The sequence below is a fragment of the Aotus nancymaae genome, unplaced genomic scaffold, assembly GCF_030222135.1.
Source record: "Aotus nancymaae isolate 86718 unplaced genomic scaffold, 86718_ANA_hifiasm-v0.15.2.pri h1tg000020l, whole genome shotgun sequence".
NCBI lineage: Eukaryota > Metazoa > Chordata > Mammalia > Primates > Aotidae > Aotus > Aotus nancymaae.
Window position 1 is genome coordinate 29,071,763 of NW_026988432.1, and position 20,352 is coordinate 29,092,114.

The window sequence follows — 20,352 nt, forward strand, 5'->3', positions numbered from 1 at the left end:
TAAACCTGCTCTGAAAGCTTTCCTTCATCCTAGAGTAAAAAATGACAGAGAAGAAATTTCGCCTTCTCATGGGGGATGGAGGAAGGTCAGGCCCCAGCTCTGGGGGGCTGTGTGTGTGGGTTCATGGGGGTGGTGGCCACCAGCTAGTCCTCTGTCATCTGGCCCTTGGCAGGATTATCCTTCCTGTGCACTTTGTTGGGGGTTACAGGATGCATTCTGGGCAGTAAGTTGTGAGTGAAGCATGGGTTTCACTTCCAGGTCAGAGCACCTTGTTGCCAGTGCAAGACCCTCCAGAGCACACAGGACAGCAGGAAGTGTTGGAGACAGGGGCTGCTGCATCAGCCCAAACCCTGAGTGATTCCAGTGGCAAGCCCCTGTGGACCTGTGATCAACACCAGCCAAGCATAAGGGAGGAGGAAACCGGGACTGGCTTTTAATAGCTTTATTGAGATAAAATTCATGCCTCTTATTTATTGAGATAAAGTTCATCCCTCTAAGTGTATAATGCAGTGGTTTTTAGTATTTTCACAGGGTTGCGTCACCACTCTCTAATTTTAAAACATTTTCATCACTCCAGAAAGAAGCAACCTATATTCATTAGCATAAGCCTGCAGTGTTCTCAGCTACTGCAATCTGGGAATTTGTTGTTACTGCAGCATGGACCAGCCTATCCTGACTGGCACAGAAGTCAAGTCCGTGCCTGAAAGAGTTGTGCTGGTATGTGAGGCTGTTTTTGCATTGCTATAAAGAAATGCCTGAGGCTGGGTAATTTATAAAGAAAAGGGGTTTAATTGGCTCACAGTTCTGCTGGCCGTATAAGCATGGCTCCAGCATCTGCTTTTGGTGAGGCCTCAGGAAGCTTCCAATCATGGTGGAAGGCAAAGGGTGAGCAGGCAGAGTCACAGGGTGAGGGTGTGAGCAAGAGAGACTGGGCAGAGGTGTCACCTATGTCACATACTTTTTTTTGTTTTGAAGTGGAATCTCATTCGGTTATCCAGGCTGGAGTGCAGTGGCACCATCTCAGCTCACTGCAACCTCCGACTTCCAGGTTCAAGCGATTCTCCTGCCTCAGCTGCCCAAGTAGCTGGGATTACAGGGGTCTGCCACCATGCCTGGCTATTTTTTGTATTTTTAGTAGATACGCGGTTTCACCAATGTTGGCTAGGCTGGTCTCGAGCTCGTGACCTCAAGTGATCCACTGGGCTCTGCCTCCCAAAATGTTGGAATTATAGGCCGACACACCTGGCCCCTGCCATACACTTTAAAACAACCAGATCTCACATAAACTCAGAGGGATAACTCATTATCACCAAGGGAATGGCACTTAGTCATTCATGGGGGATCCACCTTCGTGATCCGAGCATTCTCACAGGCCTCACTGCCAACACTGGGGGGTTACATTTCAACATGAGATTCGGAGGGGCAAGCATCCAAACTTTATCTGCTGTGTAACAAGAACTTCTACTCTGTGCCATTAGTGTAGGGTAAATTTGAAGATGAAAAGACTGGAATGAGGAGAATTGGTGGACATGTCCTATGAGCGTGAAACCTACTTTTGTTGTCTCAGGCCACTCGAATTTTGGGGTGTTTGCTATTACCAGTCTACATGACTAGCTGGGGGAAGTGGGAGGGCCTCGTCAGGGTGGGGTGGGGCAAAGTTTGAATACCAGTGAGACCTTCCAGGAGTTCCCCAAAGCTCATTCCTCAAAGACCTTCCAAGGTCTTCCCCAAGGTGACCTTGGCAGTCACCTCCCATGCTGCTGGGGAAAGCCAAATTGAGGAGTCCTACCCTGCATGGGGCAGCTGGGGAGAATTGGCGCTCTTCTTTGTCTCTGTTTCATTGTTACCTTTCCTATATGTCAGGGAAGGACTCCTGAGAGGGAGAGGCGAGGAAGTGTGAGCTCGCAGAATCAACAGGAAGGTGCAGTTTGTCTTCGTGACACTCCTCCCTCCCCCTTCCCAGCCTCCAACCAGAGGCACCAGCACGGGCTTCTTCCTTCTCCTGGTCATCCCCGACCCCCCACCCGCTATTCTGCAGGTGACTCTCTGCTTCCCATCAGAATCTGTATGTTCTCTCACCCCTCTGGGACAGACCTTCCGGTGTGTTTCAAGGTGACAATCTGGTGATCTGATAGATTCATCTTAGCACGTATGCTCATGGAGAGTGCAGGCTGCCTCAGGGGATGGTTCATTATTCAGATAAGTTTTAAACGCTTCCCTGTGCCCTGAACTGAGCATAGTACTGTGGGTGGAGTCCTGGCTCAGGCCTGGTCCTGTCTCTTGTCCCTTCCAGTTCGGTGGGGGAGAAAGCAGGGCCACATAGGGCAGTGTTTAGAAGTGCAGTGTAGAATCATGTGTGTTAGGAACTGTGAGTGGGACCCAGGTGGTGGATGTTGTGGGGGCCGAGAGGGTGGAGAGAATGCCCTGTGGCCTGGCATGGTCAGGGAGTGCCAGTCACTCACTTCCTTGACCTCAGTTCCCCCATCTGTCAGATAATGCACATGGGCTCATTGATCGTTTCTCGTATTGCCCGATGATAAGAATGCCAGGGAGACTCAGTCAATATATGGATCCCCAGGTGCTCCTAGCAACTCTGATTCTGTGAGTCCAGAGCAGTGCTGGGATCTGGCTCTTTATATCCAGTCTGACCTCCCTTCCTTATTCAGTTCTGCCCTAGAAGATGGGATGCCAGGCGCTTTAGCCTGGGCAGGCTGTGAAAAGCTGTGGGGACCTGGAGGAGGGCCTTCCCGATGCTGAGTTCCTGAACACTGCCCTGATTTGTGTTGGAAAAGCCTGTACCACAGTTGGGGTGAATCACTTGGTTGGGAGACAGGGACACTGTTAAATCCTACTTGGTTGCTGAATAATGTAACCACCCAGCCAGCAGGGCCCAGGCAAGGCTTGTTGAACAGGAGAGCTCTTTGGAGGAACGCTGAAGTCATCCTGGCCACTCTGTACTGTTCACGGGCAATCTTGGCATAATAGCACTGTAGGCTGCATGGAGGCTTTCTGAGCGAGTTAACGTGGATATGTCTGAGAACCAACATGGGAATTGGGTCTCTGGAACAGTCTGACAAGATGATGCCTGCCCCTTTCCTAGCTGGAAAACCCTGTTCTGTAAACCCAAAAAGGATGTGTTGAGGATCCTGTAACTCAGTGGGTCTCAAGCCTCATGGGTATCGGAGTTGCCTGGCAGGCTTGCTAAAACAGGGTGCTGGGCTCCACCATCAGAGCATCTGATTCAAGACCTCTGGGGCGGGTCCCCAGAATGTGCATTTCTAGCAAGTTCTCTGTTGCTGCTGTGGATGCTGGCCCAGGATCACAGTTGAAAGTCAACACTAACTTCTCAACCTGCTGACCTGGAGTGAGAGGTCTCAGGACCCAGTCACTGCCCCCAGGGCACTTGTGCTCTGATTGGGGACCTACCCTCACACACTCAGATCAAGAGAATGTGAAGTAGGGAGTGTCCAGTGCCTCAAGTGAGCCACAGGTTCTAGGCACCAAGGAATTTGAGGAGACAGAGGTTGTGGGGGCACGTGGAAGACTTCCTGAAGTGGAGGCTGTGGATGGGGCAGCACACGGATTGCTGCTGTGCCATACACTGCATACACACAGCCCAGCATGAGCACAGCATCCCCTGCAGTTGTGCAGTGCAGTGGTGCTGGTGAAGGAGAACGTCCTTGGACCTGGGCTGGTGTATAGGCTGGGAAGCCCCGAGCAGGTCTGTGGGATAGTGCAGAAGCCAATGGCCAAGTGGGGTTCCTAGGAGGGGCAGGAAGGAGAGCAGGCTTTATGGGAGCCAGAGCATGGAAGGTTTGAAGTGCTTGGGTGAGGAGTTCAGACTTTATTCCATAGTGAACTGGGAACGAATCAACAGCAGTTTGGCTCCCCTAAGCAGACATCTGGAAATCGACTCTTACATTTTGAAAAACAGATTTCCAGTAGTAACTCATGGCTGGTCTGTGTGACATTGCTGCATCTCAGAGATTTCTCTGTTCCCCCATTACTGTCCCCCAGCCTCACTGGATTTCTCCCCCTACAGTCATTAAAATTTCACAACGAGAAATTATTTCCTTTTGTTCAAAATACCACCCTCTCCAAGAATCCCATGTTATAAACCAGAGATGCCCAAGAAGGAAGTAACTAACCTTAATGCACCATGCTGGCTCACTGCAGGGAGGATTGGCATGTCTGTCTTCTCCAGAGGCCAGTGGGCTTTGATGAGGCTGGAGGCAGAGCAGGGAAAGGATGTCTGGCAGAGGTGGAGTACCACCATGTGGGGTTAGAGAGGAAGCAGGAAGACAGAGTTTGTTCAGGGAAAGCCCTCCTCTGAGGTCTGGGCCACAAGAATGTTCTAGGGTGGTGTGAGGCCAGGAGGTCTGGATGCTGAGGGGTGTAGGAGGGCATTAGCCTGCTTGGTGGTCTCCCAATAGCACAGCCCAGTTTATTTAGTCCCCTCTGTCTCCCTTCCTCTGCTGCAGAAGTTGACTCAAGTATACCACTGTGTTCAGACCATCCCTGACATACTGGCCCTCTCCTCCCTGCCTAACCGGCCTCAGGGACTGGAATTGCTGCTACATTTGCTGTCAGGAAGAAGGAAATAGCCATGTCTCTCAAGTTATGTTCCTGAGTCTAGTAGATGGATATGTTCTGAAAACCACATGAATAGAGAAGCTCTGTTCATGTGGTGTAAAGCTGGGATCTTACCTTGATGCCCCTTGAGTCATTTTTGGGGATGGTGATGTAAAAGGAGATCTGGGGTGAGTCCTTTTACCAGGTGATTAATCACCTCCCTATTTTCCTGTTTCCAAGTCAAGTTTGTCCATATTGGTTGCTGTGTGGGAACAATGTTCGTGCATGTAAAGACTCCAACAGGAGACTATTATGAGCAAGTTCCTTAATTGTGTTGATATTGAGATTGATAATGTCACCCTAAGAAACCTATTTGTAAAGCACCTGTCATCACTGCTACTGTGGAGGTTGAGGAAGTAGGATCCCTTGAGCCCAGGAGTTTGAGGCCAGCCTGGGCAACAGAGTAAGAACCCATCTCTTAAACAAAACAAAACAAAACCTGTTTGTTTGGACCTCGAAGAAAGATGGAGTTTTGTGTGCAGATGTGAATTACAGGTGTACTCCCAAGCAGTGGCACCCGCAAAGGATGCTTTTGTTGAATGAGGATCTGAGAAGCTGGAGGCTGATATCTGCTACCAATTGAGTGTATTTTGTTCCACATAGTTCATTGAAGTAAGGAAAATATGGCAACCTCAGGAGGGGGTTTGGAGTTGAGGCAAAGCCTCCATCTCCCTCTCCTTCTCTCCCGGCTGCTGTGGAAATGCAGGATGGTCCTTTAGACCCCACCTCCTGGGCCTCAGTCTTGGTGTTACCACTTCCAGACTATGTGAGGATGGTGGCCAGATCCTGCAACCCTTCAGTTCCTCATCTGTGTGAGTATCAACCGCAAGGTTATCATGAGAAAAATGTGCGGGGTGCCTGGAACCTAGTGGGTGCCATTGCAACCAGGCCAGCCCCATCCTGCTCTTGGTGCTGTCACAAAGGACTGCCCCAGACACATCTCCAGAAATGCCCTGAGAACCTTTTTCTGGAAATGCTAAGATCAGGGTCATTAAGAAGTTTTAACATCAGATGGGATTAGAGAAAACTGGGGGACAGGGACTCTTCCTTAGCCCCACAATGGATAAGAGGCTGAGCCAGGCTACAGCCTGGTTTCTTGTCCTCACATAAAAACTCTGACCACAAACTCCCTCAAACAGTGCCATGACATAGAGACCAGGGAAGCTCATTTGTCAATCAGCAAATTCATGGATGGATTGAAGAAGGAGGAGGAATCAACAAATCCATAGAAAGACTGAAGAATAAGGAAGGTTTTCTGTACAGCCAGAGCTCGTGATTTTAGACAATGGAGGGTACATCTTGGTGTGGTAAACAGAACCCTCTATTTCGAGTAGAAAACCTAGACACAGCTGTCAGCTCTGCCCCTTGTTATTGGTGTGATTCGGGGCTGGAACTATCTGTCCTCCAGTTCTAACATCTGTAAATTGAGTATGCATATCCATACCTATCTCCCAGAGTTGTTTTGAGGGTTGAGGGATGCTGGATAGGAAAGCCCTACGCGGGCTGCAAGACACTATGAAAAAGCAAATGATGATTGTTGTAACAGCTTCTATTTCTATATTGCTTTTAGGCTTCTAGAGAATTTTCTCATCTCCTTTCTGATTTAATGTACGGCAGTAGTTGTGCAAGGTGGGCAGGGCAGATAGTGATCCTCATATTCAGATATCTAAGGTTGATGGCCTGGCCAAGGCTATCAGCAGGGGCAGAGGTAGGAGACTGTGGGCCCCAGCCCTCCCGACACAGTGAACACTGTGCTTTCCACAGGGCTGCCCCCTGCGCCTTTCAGCTCACCTCCAACCTGGACATCATTTGCTCACCTGCTCGCACATCTCTTCTGTCCTGAACTTAGCTCAGTTCTGCTCTTCTCAGGGTTTTGTTCATGTGTAAAGTACCTTGCTGCCCCTTGAGGCATATTTTCATTTTCTGGACCCAGTGCCCCCAGGCTGCCCATGGACTGCCCACCACAGTGCCTCCTGCAGCCTGCTTGCCCCAGTCAGCACCCTGGGCCCTAGATCTGTCCTTCCCCTGAGCCCCATCCCTACCTGGCCAAGCAGATGAAGAGGACCACAGGGTGAGAGCGTACCTCGTCTTGGGGATGGGGACTTTCTGGAGGTGATGCTTTGCTAAAAGAGTGGATTCAAACAGTGGGCCTTTGGGGCCTGGGTGGCATTTTAGGACAAGAAGCCCTGTTGGAACCCTGCGGATGCCCCCAGGGCAGAGCCCAGTGGTTAGCGGCTAGAAGGGCTGTGAGCACTTGAATAAGCTGGCGGGCGACACTGGCAGGGCAGGTAGCCACTCTGACTGTTCCCTGAGCTCAGGTTCCTCTGCCTTCCAGACACTTGCTGAGAGCTTAGTGGGCATCAAGCATGGTACCATGTGCTGCCCTCAGAATGCTCACAGTCAAGTGGCTGCCATGTCAGGTGACAGGCAAGTCTTCAGGGTCAAAGGTGCAAGGGTGGGGTAAAGTACAAGTGCTCTAGGAACAGGTTGTATAAAGGCACCTGCGAGTCCTGGCCTGTGGGGTCAGGGAAGGCTTCCTGGAAGAGGGAACCCTTGAGCTGACCTTGGGAGACCGGGCAGAGGCCAAATGGAGGTGAGGAAGGGGACTGGGCAGAGGGTAGGCACCTCTAGTTTCTGTCCTCGAGGCTCTCAGGCTCACCTGCTGGGACTTAGCACTCCCCTCTGTCTGCTGTAGATTCTGGGCTTGCCTTGCTGCCAAGGAGGGGCCAACAGTGCTGGTGGGTGAGGGAATGAGCACTCTTTGGGCTCCATAGGCCTGGCACTGGCTGCTGTAAAATCTTAATCAGTCATGCCATCAAAGGCTTCCTGTCTTTCTGAATGAGTGATTTAACTTATCTTTTAGATTGCAGTTGACCTTCAACACATAAAAGCCTCCTTCAGGTTGAAGCAACATCTCCACCAGGAATGGATTAAGAGCAGGAAAATGGCACCTTTCTTAACACGGGTGCAGCTGGGCCATTGGAAACCCAAATGCACTTGTAATCTTTTCTTGCAGCACATCCATGGCGAGAGGCCCTCCTTTTAGACAGTGGTGGTATACCTTCCCCACTGGGGAAACCAGTTGGCTTGCAAGCCTGTAGAATATCCATGAGGGAGGAGCAGTTTGCTGGTTGAGATACCCAAAGCCACTGGTCTTTTAACACTTTTGAACTTGGGCCCTCCTTTGCTGGCTGCTGGCTTTGTCCTCCTCTTCAGTCCTGCCCCATCACCAACAAGAGTCCAGGGAATTGTGAGCGGCAGCAATCCTCAGGGGCTCCCTGGGTTCATCCCTGGAATAAGCATGGGGGCAGTGGGGAGGGGTAAGGAAAAGGTGTGAGCTGTGGCTTCTCTGCCAAGAGGGGCTTCCATCTCACACCCACACATGGCGTGGGGTGGGAGTGCGTGTGTACATTAGTTCAGTTCTATGGAGGGCAATTCAGCAGTAGCTGGGGAATTTTAATGCACATGTCCTTTGACCCATGAGTTCCACTTACATGAATTTATTCTACAGACATCCAGGCACATACAGGAAATGGTATACATACAAGATTGTTCACTGCAGTGTTGTAGGCAAGAGCAAAAGATTATAAACAACTTAAGTGTCCATCAGCAGGAGACTAGATTAATCAACTATAGTGCATCCACACAGTGGAAGGGTATGCAGCCATTAAAAAGATCAAGGATGCTTTTATATGCAGATCCAGGGCAATCTCAAGGGTGTTATGATAAAAGCAAGATGCAGAACAGCATTATGGTACTGTACCATTGGTGTAAAAATAATACATACTGCTGTTGCTTTATCTTGGCATAAAACCTCTTGGGATAGAAACACAAGGAAATGTTAACAGGGAGGGGAACTGGGTGGTGGGCGACAGGGGCAGAAGGGCACCTTTTCACTCTGTAGTCTTTTATGCCGTTTGGGTTTTGAATAATGTGAATGTATTTGTTATTTGTGGTTGGCAGGATATGGCCTCCCCAAAATGTCCACACCTTAATCCCCAGAACCTGTGAGTATGTTGCCTTATGTGACACAGGGGCTTGGCAGATGGGATTAAGGTTATAGATATTGAGATGGGGAAATTATCCTGGTTTATCCAGATGGGCTCAATCTAATCACATAAGCCTTTGAAAGCAGGAAACTTGCCTGGCTGTGGTCAGAGGAGACATAACTATGGAAAAACCTTCAGAGAGATGCTGTGCTGCTAGCTTTGACGACGGAGGAAGGTGCACCAGCCAAGGAATGCAGGCGACCTCTGGAGGCTTGAAAAGGCAAGGAAATGTTCCTCTCCAGAGGCTCCAGGAAGGAACATAGCTAAGCTGACACCTTGTTTTTAGCCCAGTGAGACCCATGTCAGACTTCAACCTCCAGAACTGTAAGATAATGAATTCATTCTGTGTAAACCACTAAGTGTGGCCATTTGTTACAGCAGTAATAGAAAGCTAATATTCTACTCAAAACACTAAATAAAGAAAACAGTTTTTTAGTATATGTGCTGCCGAAGCGAGCACAAGAAAACAGTTTTTAAGAGTCATAATCTAGTTAGAATGGGACTCACAGCACATGCACCGAGGAAACACACTTTCAGTGCAGGGCTGTGTGGGGCAGCAGACTGTCAATGCTGTGGGACACAGCACCGTTTATGAAGGACAGGCAGAGTGCCTATTACGGGCCAGGCACTGTGCGAGGTGCATGGGCCACTAAATGAAAAAGATGTAGTCTCCACCCTGGGCTGAGTTTTGCAATCTATCTCCTTCTCCCTTTAAAACTGGCCTCCAGGATGCCAGTACTGTGCACCCCCACTCCATGGCCTCTGTTACACATGGAATTTCTAGGCCCTTTGCCATCTTGGGCCCCAATGGACCAGACTTTAGCTCATTCCCCTGCATGTGGCTAGCCAACCAGCCTGAGTGGTGGTAGGGCTGGAGGACCTACCACTTCTAGAGAAGCTTGATTCTGCTTTAAACTTTCCTTCTCCACTGTTTAGCCTGGGCACCATTCATTTCAGCATCACTCCAAGATTGGGTGACTCAGGGTCTCTGCCTTTGGAACTGTGTCCCCAGCCTCCCTTCACAAGACCACACACTCCCTTATGTAGGGATCTGCTTTATTCATTTGTCACCTACCTGTCATCTCAACAGGACAGAACATATCATAGGGACTTCTAAAACATATATGCAACTTCTATAGTTTGCGTCTGGTGGTACTAGGTGGGCATTGTGCAAGAAACTAATCAAAAAAAGATGCAGACTTGAACTTGGTCCTCTCGATGTAAAAAGAGTATTTATCTTTGCTCTTCTCTGCCATTTCCTTCATCCTTGCCCATTTTATATTGGAAAATATACCAAGGGGGAAAAAGATTTCTTTCTTTAGTCCTCCCTCCCCTGATGGGTATGGCCAGGATGCTGTGACCCTTCGATTTGAAGGAGCCACTGAGCAAGCTGCTAATAGGTGTGTCTCAAATTCTGCCAGCCAACAGCCAGCCAGCACCATGCCTAGGGCTGCATTAAAGCCCCCTTGACCCTGTGGCCCCTGCTGTGCTCTTCTGCCACCTCACTGTTCCTATCCCTTCTGTGCCTCCCATCTGTCCCTCAGGGTTTTTTTCTCTTGGTCAGATGCATGTGTGTGTGAGAGCAGAGGGGCAGCAGACACAGCCAGGTGATGCATGTCCACTTAGGAACTCTTGGAAACTGGCCCTCCCCACGGGAATGATGTCGCTGGCACTGTCTTAGCCTCTACGGCAGATCTGGAGCAGTGTTTTTTGTTTGTTTGTTTATTTGTTTTTGAGGCAGAGTCTAGCTTTGTCACCCAGGCTGGAGTGCAATGGCTCAATCTTGGCTCATTACTACCTCTGCCTCCCAGGTTCAAGCGATTCTCCTGCCTCAGCCTCCCAAGTAATGGGGATTACAGGCATGTGATGATGATCACCTTGGGGTCACCACCTGAGATGTTGATCACCACCTGTAGGGGTCTGTCCTGCAAACCCTGACTCCACGACAGATGAATAAATACATTCAACACACAAAATACAGTGAACAAGTGGGCTAGGGAGGTTGTCAGCTGCTCTCAGAGGGTGATTGCAGCTACCCAACTGCCACTAGCTGTTTTTCCTCACATTCATTCAGTATAGATTTAATGACAGAAGTTCTAAGTCAACACACTTGTGGATGATTAACGTGGTTAAAAGAGTGGTTTTACCAATGATAAAAGGTTTGGTTCTGAGGCCCAGCACAAACACCATTAATGGGTAATCCCCCTTCCACCTCCCCTTGAGAGGACCATCCGGCACAAAGTTTACATGAGTAAACAAATAGAGACAAAGGAATGTGGGGTAAACAGACTTAACTGGGGAAGCTACTATTATCCTTAATCTTCACCCTATGACCTAATGCACTAAGTTAAGAACTGGCTGCCTTCAGCCTGTTTCATTATTACAAGTTAATGAAAACCTTTCAGCCTTCCAAAAGGTTTGAGACTATATCTTATAACTTTCCCTTATATTTCTCTTAATATTTTGCCAGCCACCCTGAGTGAATTCCAACACAGGCATGTGCCACCACACCTGGCTAATTTTTGTATTCTTAATAGAGATGGGGTTTCACCATGTTGGTTAGGCTAATCTTGAACACCTGACCTTAGTGACCCACCCACCTTGGCCTCCCAAAGTGCTGGGATTACAGGCGTCAGCCACCACGCCCGGCCTAGAGCAGCGTTTTTGTTGATGAGACGGCAGGGTCCTCTGGAACAAAACAGCCAGGCAGCCACGGGTCCTTTCCCTAGTGGGGAACTGTGGTCTGCAGGGAAGTGTGGCAGTGAAGCAGGTGCACTTTGGAGTCAGGTAAGTGAGGATTTGAATCCAGACTCTGCCTTCATAAGCTGTGTGACCTTGGCTGCTTACCCATTGTAAGCTTCAGTTTATTCATCTGTAAAACTGAGAGCTAGACTCGGACCTGGATGACACCAGGGATGTATAAGGCTGGGGTTGAATTCTGAATCTGAGCTTGCCTTCTAGTCTGTCTCCTATGGTGACGTCAACTCCTAAGAGTGTATAACATCCCCACTCCTGCATCCCCCAGGTGGCAAAGCAGAAGTAGATGCCAATTCGTGGGCAGGGTTGTTGTGATGGCTACAATGAATTAGCCTTGGAAAATGCCTGGCTCTTGGTGGTTATTATTTTGCAAAGTTCATGCTATTTTACAGTCTTGGCTCATGTCTTTGTTACCATGCTGCTCCCTGGGCCAGGCCAACAGGCTGTGGGCTTGCAGAGGCCTCTGCACCTGCCTCCCAGGCCTCCTCAGCCCTGATTCCTGCTTTTTTGCATGATGACCTCAGCATCTTGCAAACCATCTCCCACCCTGGTCTCAAAGTGATTTTGCTATTTCATCCCCAGAACCTTCCCCTGGACCCTGGACTTTTCATAGGTATTAACGTCACTCAGACGTTAATGGCCCACCTCCCTGCTTGAAAACTCCGATTCTCTTTTGTAACCACAACCTCCAGGCTCTTTGCTGGTTCCATCCCTGATCAGGGAGTTCAGATGTTTCAGTGGAGTCTTGGTAGGGTTGGTGAGAAAGCAGAGGTTGGCTGGGTCAGGTAAGGGAAGAGGCTGCTTACCCCATAGCATGTGGAGCCTTAGTGGAAGCTGAGCCTGCATAGGGGGCCAAGACAGAGGGAGTGGGGTGAGGATTCATGCTGTTTGACGGGGAGAGGAGGGAGTAAGTGTACACGTGTTGCTCTGCCCGTTGGTTCCGGGTCTGGGGAAGCCTGCTTCTAACTTCCTGCCTCTAGAGAGCTTCCTAGGAGAAATGAGGAAAAGAAAGCCTCAACTGAGGAATTATGGTATCTTTTATGGGAAAAAGCAGTCAGCAAGAGCATATTGAAATTTGGGGATCATCGCCGGGAGCGGTGGCTCATGCCTGTAATCCCAGCACTTTCAGAGGCCGAGGTGGGTGGATCACCTGAGGTCAGGAGTTTGAGACCAGGCTGGCCTACTTGGTGTAATGCAGTCTTTACTAAAAACACAAATTAACAGGGCATGGTGGTGAGTGCCTGTAGTCCCAGCTACTTGGGAGGCTGAGGCAGGAGAATGACTTGAACCCAGGGGGCGGAGGTTGCCATGAGCCTAGGTGACAGACCAAGACTCTATCTCAAAAAAAAAAAAAAAAAAAAGAAATGGAAATCATTCTGTAGAAAAGAGTGATGCTAGGGATGAGAGGGTTGAAGTGAAATTCTAAATCTGAGTTCACTTTCTCATCTGTCCTCCATGGTCAGTTAGCCCCGCTCTGGGAAAACCAACCATTGAGACAGAAGGAGGCAGCTGTCTAGTGACATTCCACTAATCCAGAGACCAGCCTGCAAGCAACCTCCCCTATCCAGAAAACAGACACAGATGGCAAAGACAGGTAAAAGGGCCTCTGGTTAGCAAAAATGGCTAAAGCCTGGCACCTTATTTCCAAGAACACCCCTGCCCCCACCCTTACTCAGAGCCCCGGGGTTGCCCAGCCTTAGGGGAACCCATTTTCTCCATTTGAGGTATGGGAAGTGGCTTGAGACAGGCGTTCCCAACTGGGATATGATCCATGGGAGGCTGACCATGGGGAAAAGGCAGATAGAAGAAGAAAAGCAGAGAGGCAGAGACAAATGCTCAGCATGGCAGAGAGCCTCGTGTTGGTGGCAGAGGGTCAGCAAGACAAGGTTCAGTCATGTTCAGCGTCTCAGTCTTTCAAGTACTTTGTGGAGTGAGGCTAGGGCAGAAAGTACACACATTTTAGGGTTTATATACTTTGCCACAAAAGGAAAAGAAGCATGTAAACATTAAAAAAATACTTTATACGGTAGGGTTAAAAATAAAATACATTTTGTGGCTTAATGAGGCAATGTTCAGTTGTCTACAAAATGGTTGTTTGTGAAATATCTCGCCTGTGTGACTAGATAAATGGTTGTTTCCACTGGCATCATAGAATGTGAGAGCCAGATAGGACCAAGAGATCCCATAAACCCATTTTACCATTTTTCTAGATCATGTAATTGAAGTTCAGAGATGGGAAGTGATTTGCCCAAGGTCCCACAGCCAGATGGCAGCAGAGCTGGGCCTTGCACTTGGTTTGCCAGAGTGCAACATGGATCCAGGAACTGGGCAGCCGGGCTGGGTCCAGACACTGTACCTCAGCCAGGATCAGCCAGACTGGGGCTGGGACCCCCTCCAGCCTCGCAGAGGTCAGAGCCAAGGTTTAGCTGGTGCACTGGGGGACCTGAAATACCTGCTCAGGGGCATGCTGAAGAGATAGAATGAGATGGAGGTCTGAGAATGTGGGGGGCAGTGCTGGTATGGCAGGAGAGCTCAACAGAAGTGCACAGGGCACCTTGGAGGGTGGGGAGTTGGTAGTGGGGTGAACATGCTAAATTCCTAAGTGAACTCTGAGACTGCTGTTCTAGAACAGTCCACCTCTAGGCATGTCAGAAACCAGTTTGAAAGGTAGCTTATAGCCCTGAAACAGGAAACAAAGAAGAAAATGCCAGGCACTCCTAGTAATCCTGCAGGAACCAGCTCCTGCAGTCTGATTTTTGCTATTTCCTATAAGAAAGGGCTCCAAACCCAGGCTGTCCAGGGCACACCTACGGCAGCTTCTTACTGAACAGCTATCCACAGCCTTCCTATTTTTACCCTTAATAGCTGTAAGCTCGGGGTTACCAAGGTCTTCCTGTTGCTATAGTGAGAGGTGATAGCACCAGCCTTCCGAAGCGCTGGACCCTTGGCTTAGAGGAAAAACAGAATCTGGGTTGCTTTATTTTTGGGTTTGACTGAGAATATTTAATGCACCATTTTCCAGCCTTTGCAACAATGGCAGTTTGTGCTTAAAATACAGAAAACCTCCATAACAAAGAATAACTGGCGATTTTGAGGAGTGGACATCACACAGTAGATAGAAGATAAATTTTAAATTACAAAAATGATAAAACTTCATCAGGAAAACCCAGAAAATGACAAACAAATAAAAACACATGTTGTTACATTACCATAGCACAGCCTTCATGGTCCTCGTGAATTATAGCCCTACTATCAGCCTTTCTAAACGTGCATTTGGCAGTGTTGAAGACATAGTATCCATATAATTGGTAGTCTGCTATTTGAGTTAATATCCCATAAGCATTCTTCTGTGTTGCTGCATTATCTCAATAAGCATTATTTTTATTGGTTGGCTAATGTCATAATTTCATAAAGCATTCTACTTTTCCTCTTTGTCTCTTGAATCCACACTTGGTCTCCATCATACCATCTCTGTGGAAATTCTACTTCTTCTCTGATTTGGATAACTGGCCAGCCTTTCTCTTTCCCCCTTTCCTCGTCCCCTCCCCATACACATGCCAGGACTTCCTCCACTCTGCAGCCTGGCTAATCAGAAGGTGATCCCAGACCAGTAGCATGGGCATCCCCTGGGAGCTTGCTAGAAATGCAGGCTCTTGACTCCACCTGAGACCATTGAACAGCACCTCCACTGGGACAAGCTCCCTGGTGATTCATAAGCACGTAGAAGTTTGACAAGCACTGATCTAAAACACTCTTCCCAGCCATGTGTGTTGGCTCACGCCTATAATCCCAGCACTTTGGGAGATTGAGGTGGGTGGATCAGTTAAGTCAGGATTTCAAGACCAGCTTGGCCAGCAAGATTAAACCCCGTCGCTACTAAAAATACAAAAATTAACTGGGTGTGGAAGCATGTGCCTGTAATACTAGCAACTCAGGAGGTCGAGGCAGGAGAATCACTTGAACCTGGGAGGCGAAGGTTGCAGTGAGCCGAGATCATGCCACTGCACTCCAGCCTGGGCGACAGAGCCAGATTCCATCTCAAAAATAAATTTAAAGAAATACATAAATAAATAAAACACACATCCCCATGGCTCCAGGGTAGAAGCCCCACTCCTAGCCAGGTGCGCAGCCTGCTGAGTAGAGACCAAAGGGGGCAGGGGGAGGGAGTGCAGAGGGAAGGGGCTAGGCCAGTAAGATAATCTGCAGGTGGTAGGCAGCTGTGGGCCAGGAACTTTAGGGAGGTTGGGGGAGGGGAGAAGGCTTGTTAAGGAAGTTCCAAAATCCATATCCACAGATGATGCAAGATTGAAAACTGGGAGCCCAACAGGCTATCAGGGGAAGGAGTGTGGGCTTAAGCAGCACAGCCACCACTTCTGACTCACTCTTGTTTCATAGATGAAGAAGGGGAGCACAGAGAAATTAAGTTGCTTAACCAAGGTCACACAGGTAGTAGGTGGTGGGGCTGGGATACAAACCTGATTCCACAGCCCACACTTCTTAACCAGCTGGTAGTGCAGACTCCAGAGTGTGGGCTAAATAGAGGAGGAAGAAAGGAATAAAAAGATGTTAAGTTCCTACAACGAGCAAGTACCTTTTCATTTTACTGCGTTTAGTATTTACAACAGCCTTTGGGTGTGGGTGTTCTTACCCTGCATTATAGATGAGGCGGTGATGAGCAAGTTACTGGAGTTCACATAGTTACTAACAGCCAAAGTGAGGATTCGAACCCAGTACATTTTAGGTACCGAATTGATGTGCGTTCTACTTTGCACACTTCATTAGCAAGGTGTAGAGTTGGTCTCTGCCTCTCAGAACAGCTTCTGTCCTTCCTACCTGCCCCCTAATTTTAAGACCCTACCTCTGAGATTTGCCCTGTGTTTGTCCCCACCATGAACAGATTGAAGGAATTTGCCCAGGGACAAATTTCCCCTCACTGTTCATGGTGGGGACAAACTCAGGGCAAATCTTAGATATTTTTCCTCAATCCTTAAAATTAGGAAATACTAGGACTAGAAGGTATCTAAAGGTACCTTCTGTAAAATGATGCAGTAAGATCTAGTACCCTCTAGTACTAGAAGGTACCTGGCTTAACATTTAATCTAACTGTATCATTTTACAGTTAAGGCAACTGAGGCCCAGAGAGCACAAGCAACTTACCTAAGGTCACACAGCCAGCTGGTTACAGAGCCAAGGTTAACGGATTCAGTGCTTTTTTCTTGATGCTGGGCTGTGTTTGTACCTGGTGGCCTGAGTGTCCTGGGTCTCCTTGATGCACTGCCAGGCCAGTCAGCAGGTACTGTCGGGTCACCAAGTCATCACTTAAGCATGGGCTAGAGGATGCAAAGGATGAAACTCCATTAAAAAGCAATGAACTTATTTTATATCTGCTTGCTGTTAAAAATCCAAACAGTGTAGAAGTGTGTCCGGGAACACTTGAAAGCACCTCCCTCCCTCTCGGCCCTCCCCATTCCACTCCCCAGGGGTAGCCACTTAACAGCGCTGTCTCCAGTGGCTCCTTAATTTTCCTGCCAGCCGTTGGGCTGTGTAGGACCCATGCCACAGCAAGGCTATTTTTAACAAGCATCCCAGGCTTCAGGGGGTTGAGGAGAGGGGAAGAAAAAAAATATTCCATTTGTATATCTTTAATCCGTGCACATTTGAGCAGGCAGTGGCTTTCCTGTCCCTCCTGCCAAGGGTTGTGGGCAATTGATTAGACTCTCTAGGTGCGAGGTAATCCTTTCTCTTCCCCTAACAAGGCTGGAGGGCCAGGGAGGGGTTCGGGGATGTTTCCGGGGACGATGGCCGTCTCAGCTGGCTGCCTCCTGATCCTGCCTGCCCCCAGCCCTCTCTCTCCTGGCAGCCTCGAAAATCCTGGCTGGGTCTCTGTGGCAGAGAAGGCCTGGGAACCTGACTCTTTGTGCCAAGCTCATATTTAGAAATGTCTCCAGCCAGACATTGGCCTGGGTCCCACTTGGATTCTGGGCAGGGGGTGCAGTCACATGTGCTGCCTTCGAGTGGGCAGCTTCTGAGTGGGCAGCAGCCCACTTTGAATATAAACACAATCCCTTTATGCAGACCAGCTGGCATGGGAGCCTGTGCTCCTGGGCACTGGAGGGGGCAAGCTCTGGTAGATGGATGGACAGTAGGGAGAGGGAAAAAAGATGTCACAAGGTTTAGACTGGGAAAAATGGTGGTAGGAGGGCACCCAACTCTCTGATCCCATCAGCCCCTATCCATTTTCTCCACCTCTTTCCTGAGTGCCCAGGGCACTGTTCCTGCCTGAATAGGGGGCCTGCAGCCCCACAGTGGCCCTGATCGACCCTTCTTTTCCTTCTCACCTCATGCGTTCCCCAGTCTGTGGGACAAGAGTGAGGCCTCGGAGGGAGGACCCCATGGCAGGGTCTTGCTCCATCTCTCCCTCAGCATCTCCAGATCACACGTATAAAATGTGGCCCTGGGTGTCACCATCTCTGAGGGCTCGTTCAGCGTTGACAGTGAACCATTCTGCAATTTCTTGTTCACCCCGTGCTCTTTTCCATGACAGTGCATCATGATGGTTGAATTAGACCAACTGATCCCAGCTTTAAATAGTAGGCCCCTAAGGTAACACGTGTCATGCTGCAGCCCTGTGAAAACTCTCCTTTCTTTTACAACAGTTCTTTTAAGGAGAGTCATTCACTCATGCCTCAGATATTTAATGAGCACCTACCAAGGGCAGGCTCTGCGCTGTCACCAGCCCTACAGTGGCGAATAAGACCATCTCACTGATGGGTGATGGGGTGGGAGCCTGTCCGCTCTCCTCACATCACACCTCTGCAGGTCTTCCCTGGGGACTGAAGTGGCTTGCTCACTCAATTCAGCTCCCTGGAGAGGAGGCTGCTTTCCTGCAGCTAAATCTTCAGAGAGAATCCAAATGCAGCCACAGGACTTGCCTCCTACAGCCTGAGACTGAGCCAGGCTACGTCCTCGGGCCCCTGGCAGCTCCACCCCTCCCTGTCCTATCCTTCCTTCCTCTGCCCACATCTCTGGGGGAAAAGAGCTCCAAGAAGTGGTCAAGAAGGCTGAACAGATATTTTCTTTGTTTCTCCCGGGAACAACATGATAGATAGAAAATCACAGAATGGCTGGCTGGATGGGTAAATAAACAAGTGAGCAAATGAATGAAGGAACAAATGGAAACTCAGTTCCTGCTCCAAAGGCACTGAAAATTCAGGTGAAAAGAAATGGCTTGTAGAATGGTGGCACTGTAGGACTGAAGGGAGCCCTTGGGAATAGACTCACCTTCTTTTATGGGAAAGGAACTGCAGGCTCAGAGGAGGGGGGTTGCCATAACGCCTGCGACAGAGCGCAGAGGTCAGAGGATGGTGAGATCACCAGGGTGGTGAGATCCAGAAGCGAGTGCAAGGGTTCCCTAAGTGTCCCTCGTCCTTGGGAAAAATTGCCTTTTCATATGGTTGGGAGTGGACGGTGCAATTTTTCTTTGAGGGTTAATTGTTTTGCTGACAGCACAGATAATTAGGAATGAGAATCCCGGAGTGAGGGTGACAGCACCATCTGCTGTGAATATGTTTCAACCCCACCGTGCAGGAGAGCTTGGAAGTGCACCTATCCTCACCCTCCCCACCCCAACAGAAATGAATGTGCTGTAGCTGTTTGCTTCTGGGGCCACAGCTGCCAGGTGACCTGCAGCCAGTGGGGGTGGGATGGTAACCGGCCTCTTAAGGGTGTCGTTTCCTCTCCTTCCTCCATGGCATCTACTGCATGTAGCAGGGCTCACTGAAAGCCCCAAGGCTGAATGAGTATGCGTGGACAGCCTGGGACAAAAAACGATGATGCCAAGGGCAGATTTTCTGATCCTCCTTGAGCCTGAAGTCTAGTCCTCTGTTGACTAGAGGTGCTCATGTCAGGCTGCACTGAGCTACGTGCCTGCCATTACGATTTGGAGTGATTTTCCTGCCAAACTCTATGGATTTGCCGCCTACCCTGGGTTTCCTGGCCTTTGGCTTATGCTACTTGTTCCAGAAGGAGGTTGGCCCTGCCTTTCCTTGCTAGGTAGGAATGTCCTAGGTTGTGAGTTTCTCTATCTCGAGAAAAGAGCTGCTTTGAAATCAAGCAGACAATTCCATTGTCCAGGAGCAGCTGAGATCTTTCGTCAAATGGGCAGACTTTTATGTTTCTTTTTCATTTGTATTACTTAAGAATATATTCCATACATAAAGAGTATATGAAATGTATATATGCCTTTTGAAGATAATAATAATTGTTTTTATCTTTCAAAGGGGCTTCTAACCTCTGTTGCTTTGCACAGAAGTGACTTGGAGCCTGAGCTGTAGAGGGCCAAGTTGCTGGGAGGCTCAAGGTCAGCCTAGCCTCTCCCAAAGCAGTGACTGTTTATCGCGGCCAATTTCTTTGTGCCTGAGCTGCTCCTCTTCACTAGAAGGCTCCGCATTCTTGTCTTTCTTATTAATCACTCTGTTATCTCTGTGCTTTCTCCTCTTAGACTCTCGTATCAGGGAAGAAACCAAAAGCAGGATTGTTCTCCTCTTCTCCCCATCTCTCATAGCAGGGCAAGCCAGCCAGTGTCCCCCTCCTCCTTCCCATTCCCACTCATCCCCCACCCCCTACGTGACCTGGAAGGAAGATGAAATGAACCTAGGACCAACGAGCTTGCTGGAAAGAATGATAATTGGCTGTTTCACTTACTTACTGTGTGACCTTTAGCAAGCTTCTCTACCTCTCTGTGCATCTGTTTCCTAATCTTTCAAACACCCCTCCACAGAACTACTGAGAAACTAAATGGATCCAATGGATGTAAAAACCGCTTGAAGAGTCTATAATTATTATATATGTGTCCCTTCCTTCTTCTGCCACTCTCACTCCTGTCCCTGGGGCGTCCTCTTGTCTGCAATGCTGG

At 49.0% G+C, this 20,352-nt stretch overlaps 1 protein-coding gene across 2 annotated transcripts in view; it reads left to right on the plus strand.

The window, feature by feature from the left end:
• Positions 1-20,352, plus strand: part of ZBTB7C (zinc finger and BTB domain containing 7C) — a 372,622-nt gene that overhangs the window by 51,053 nt on the left and 301,217 nt on the right. The window lies entirely within an intron of this gene.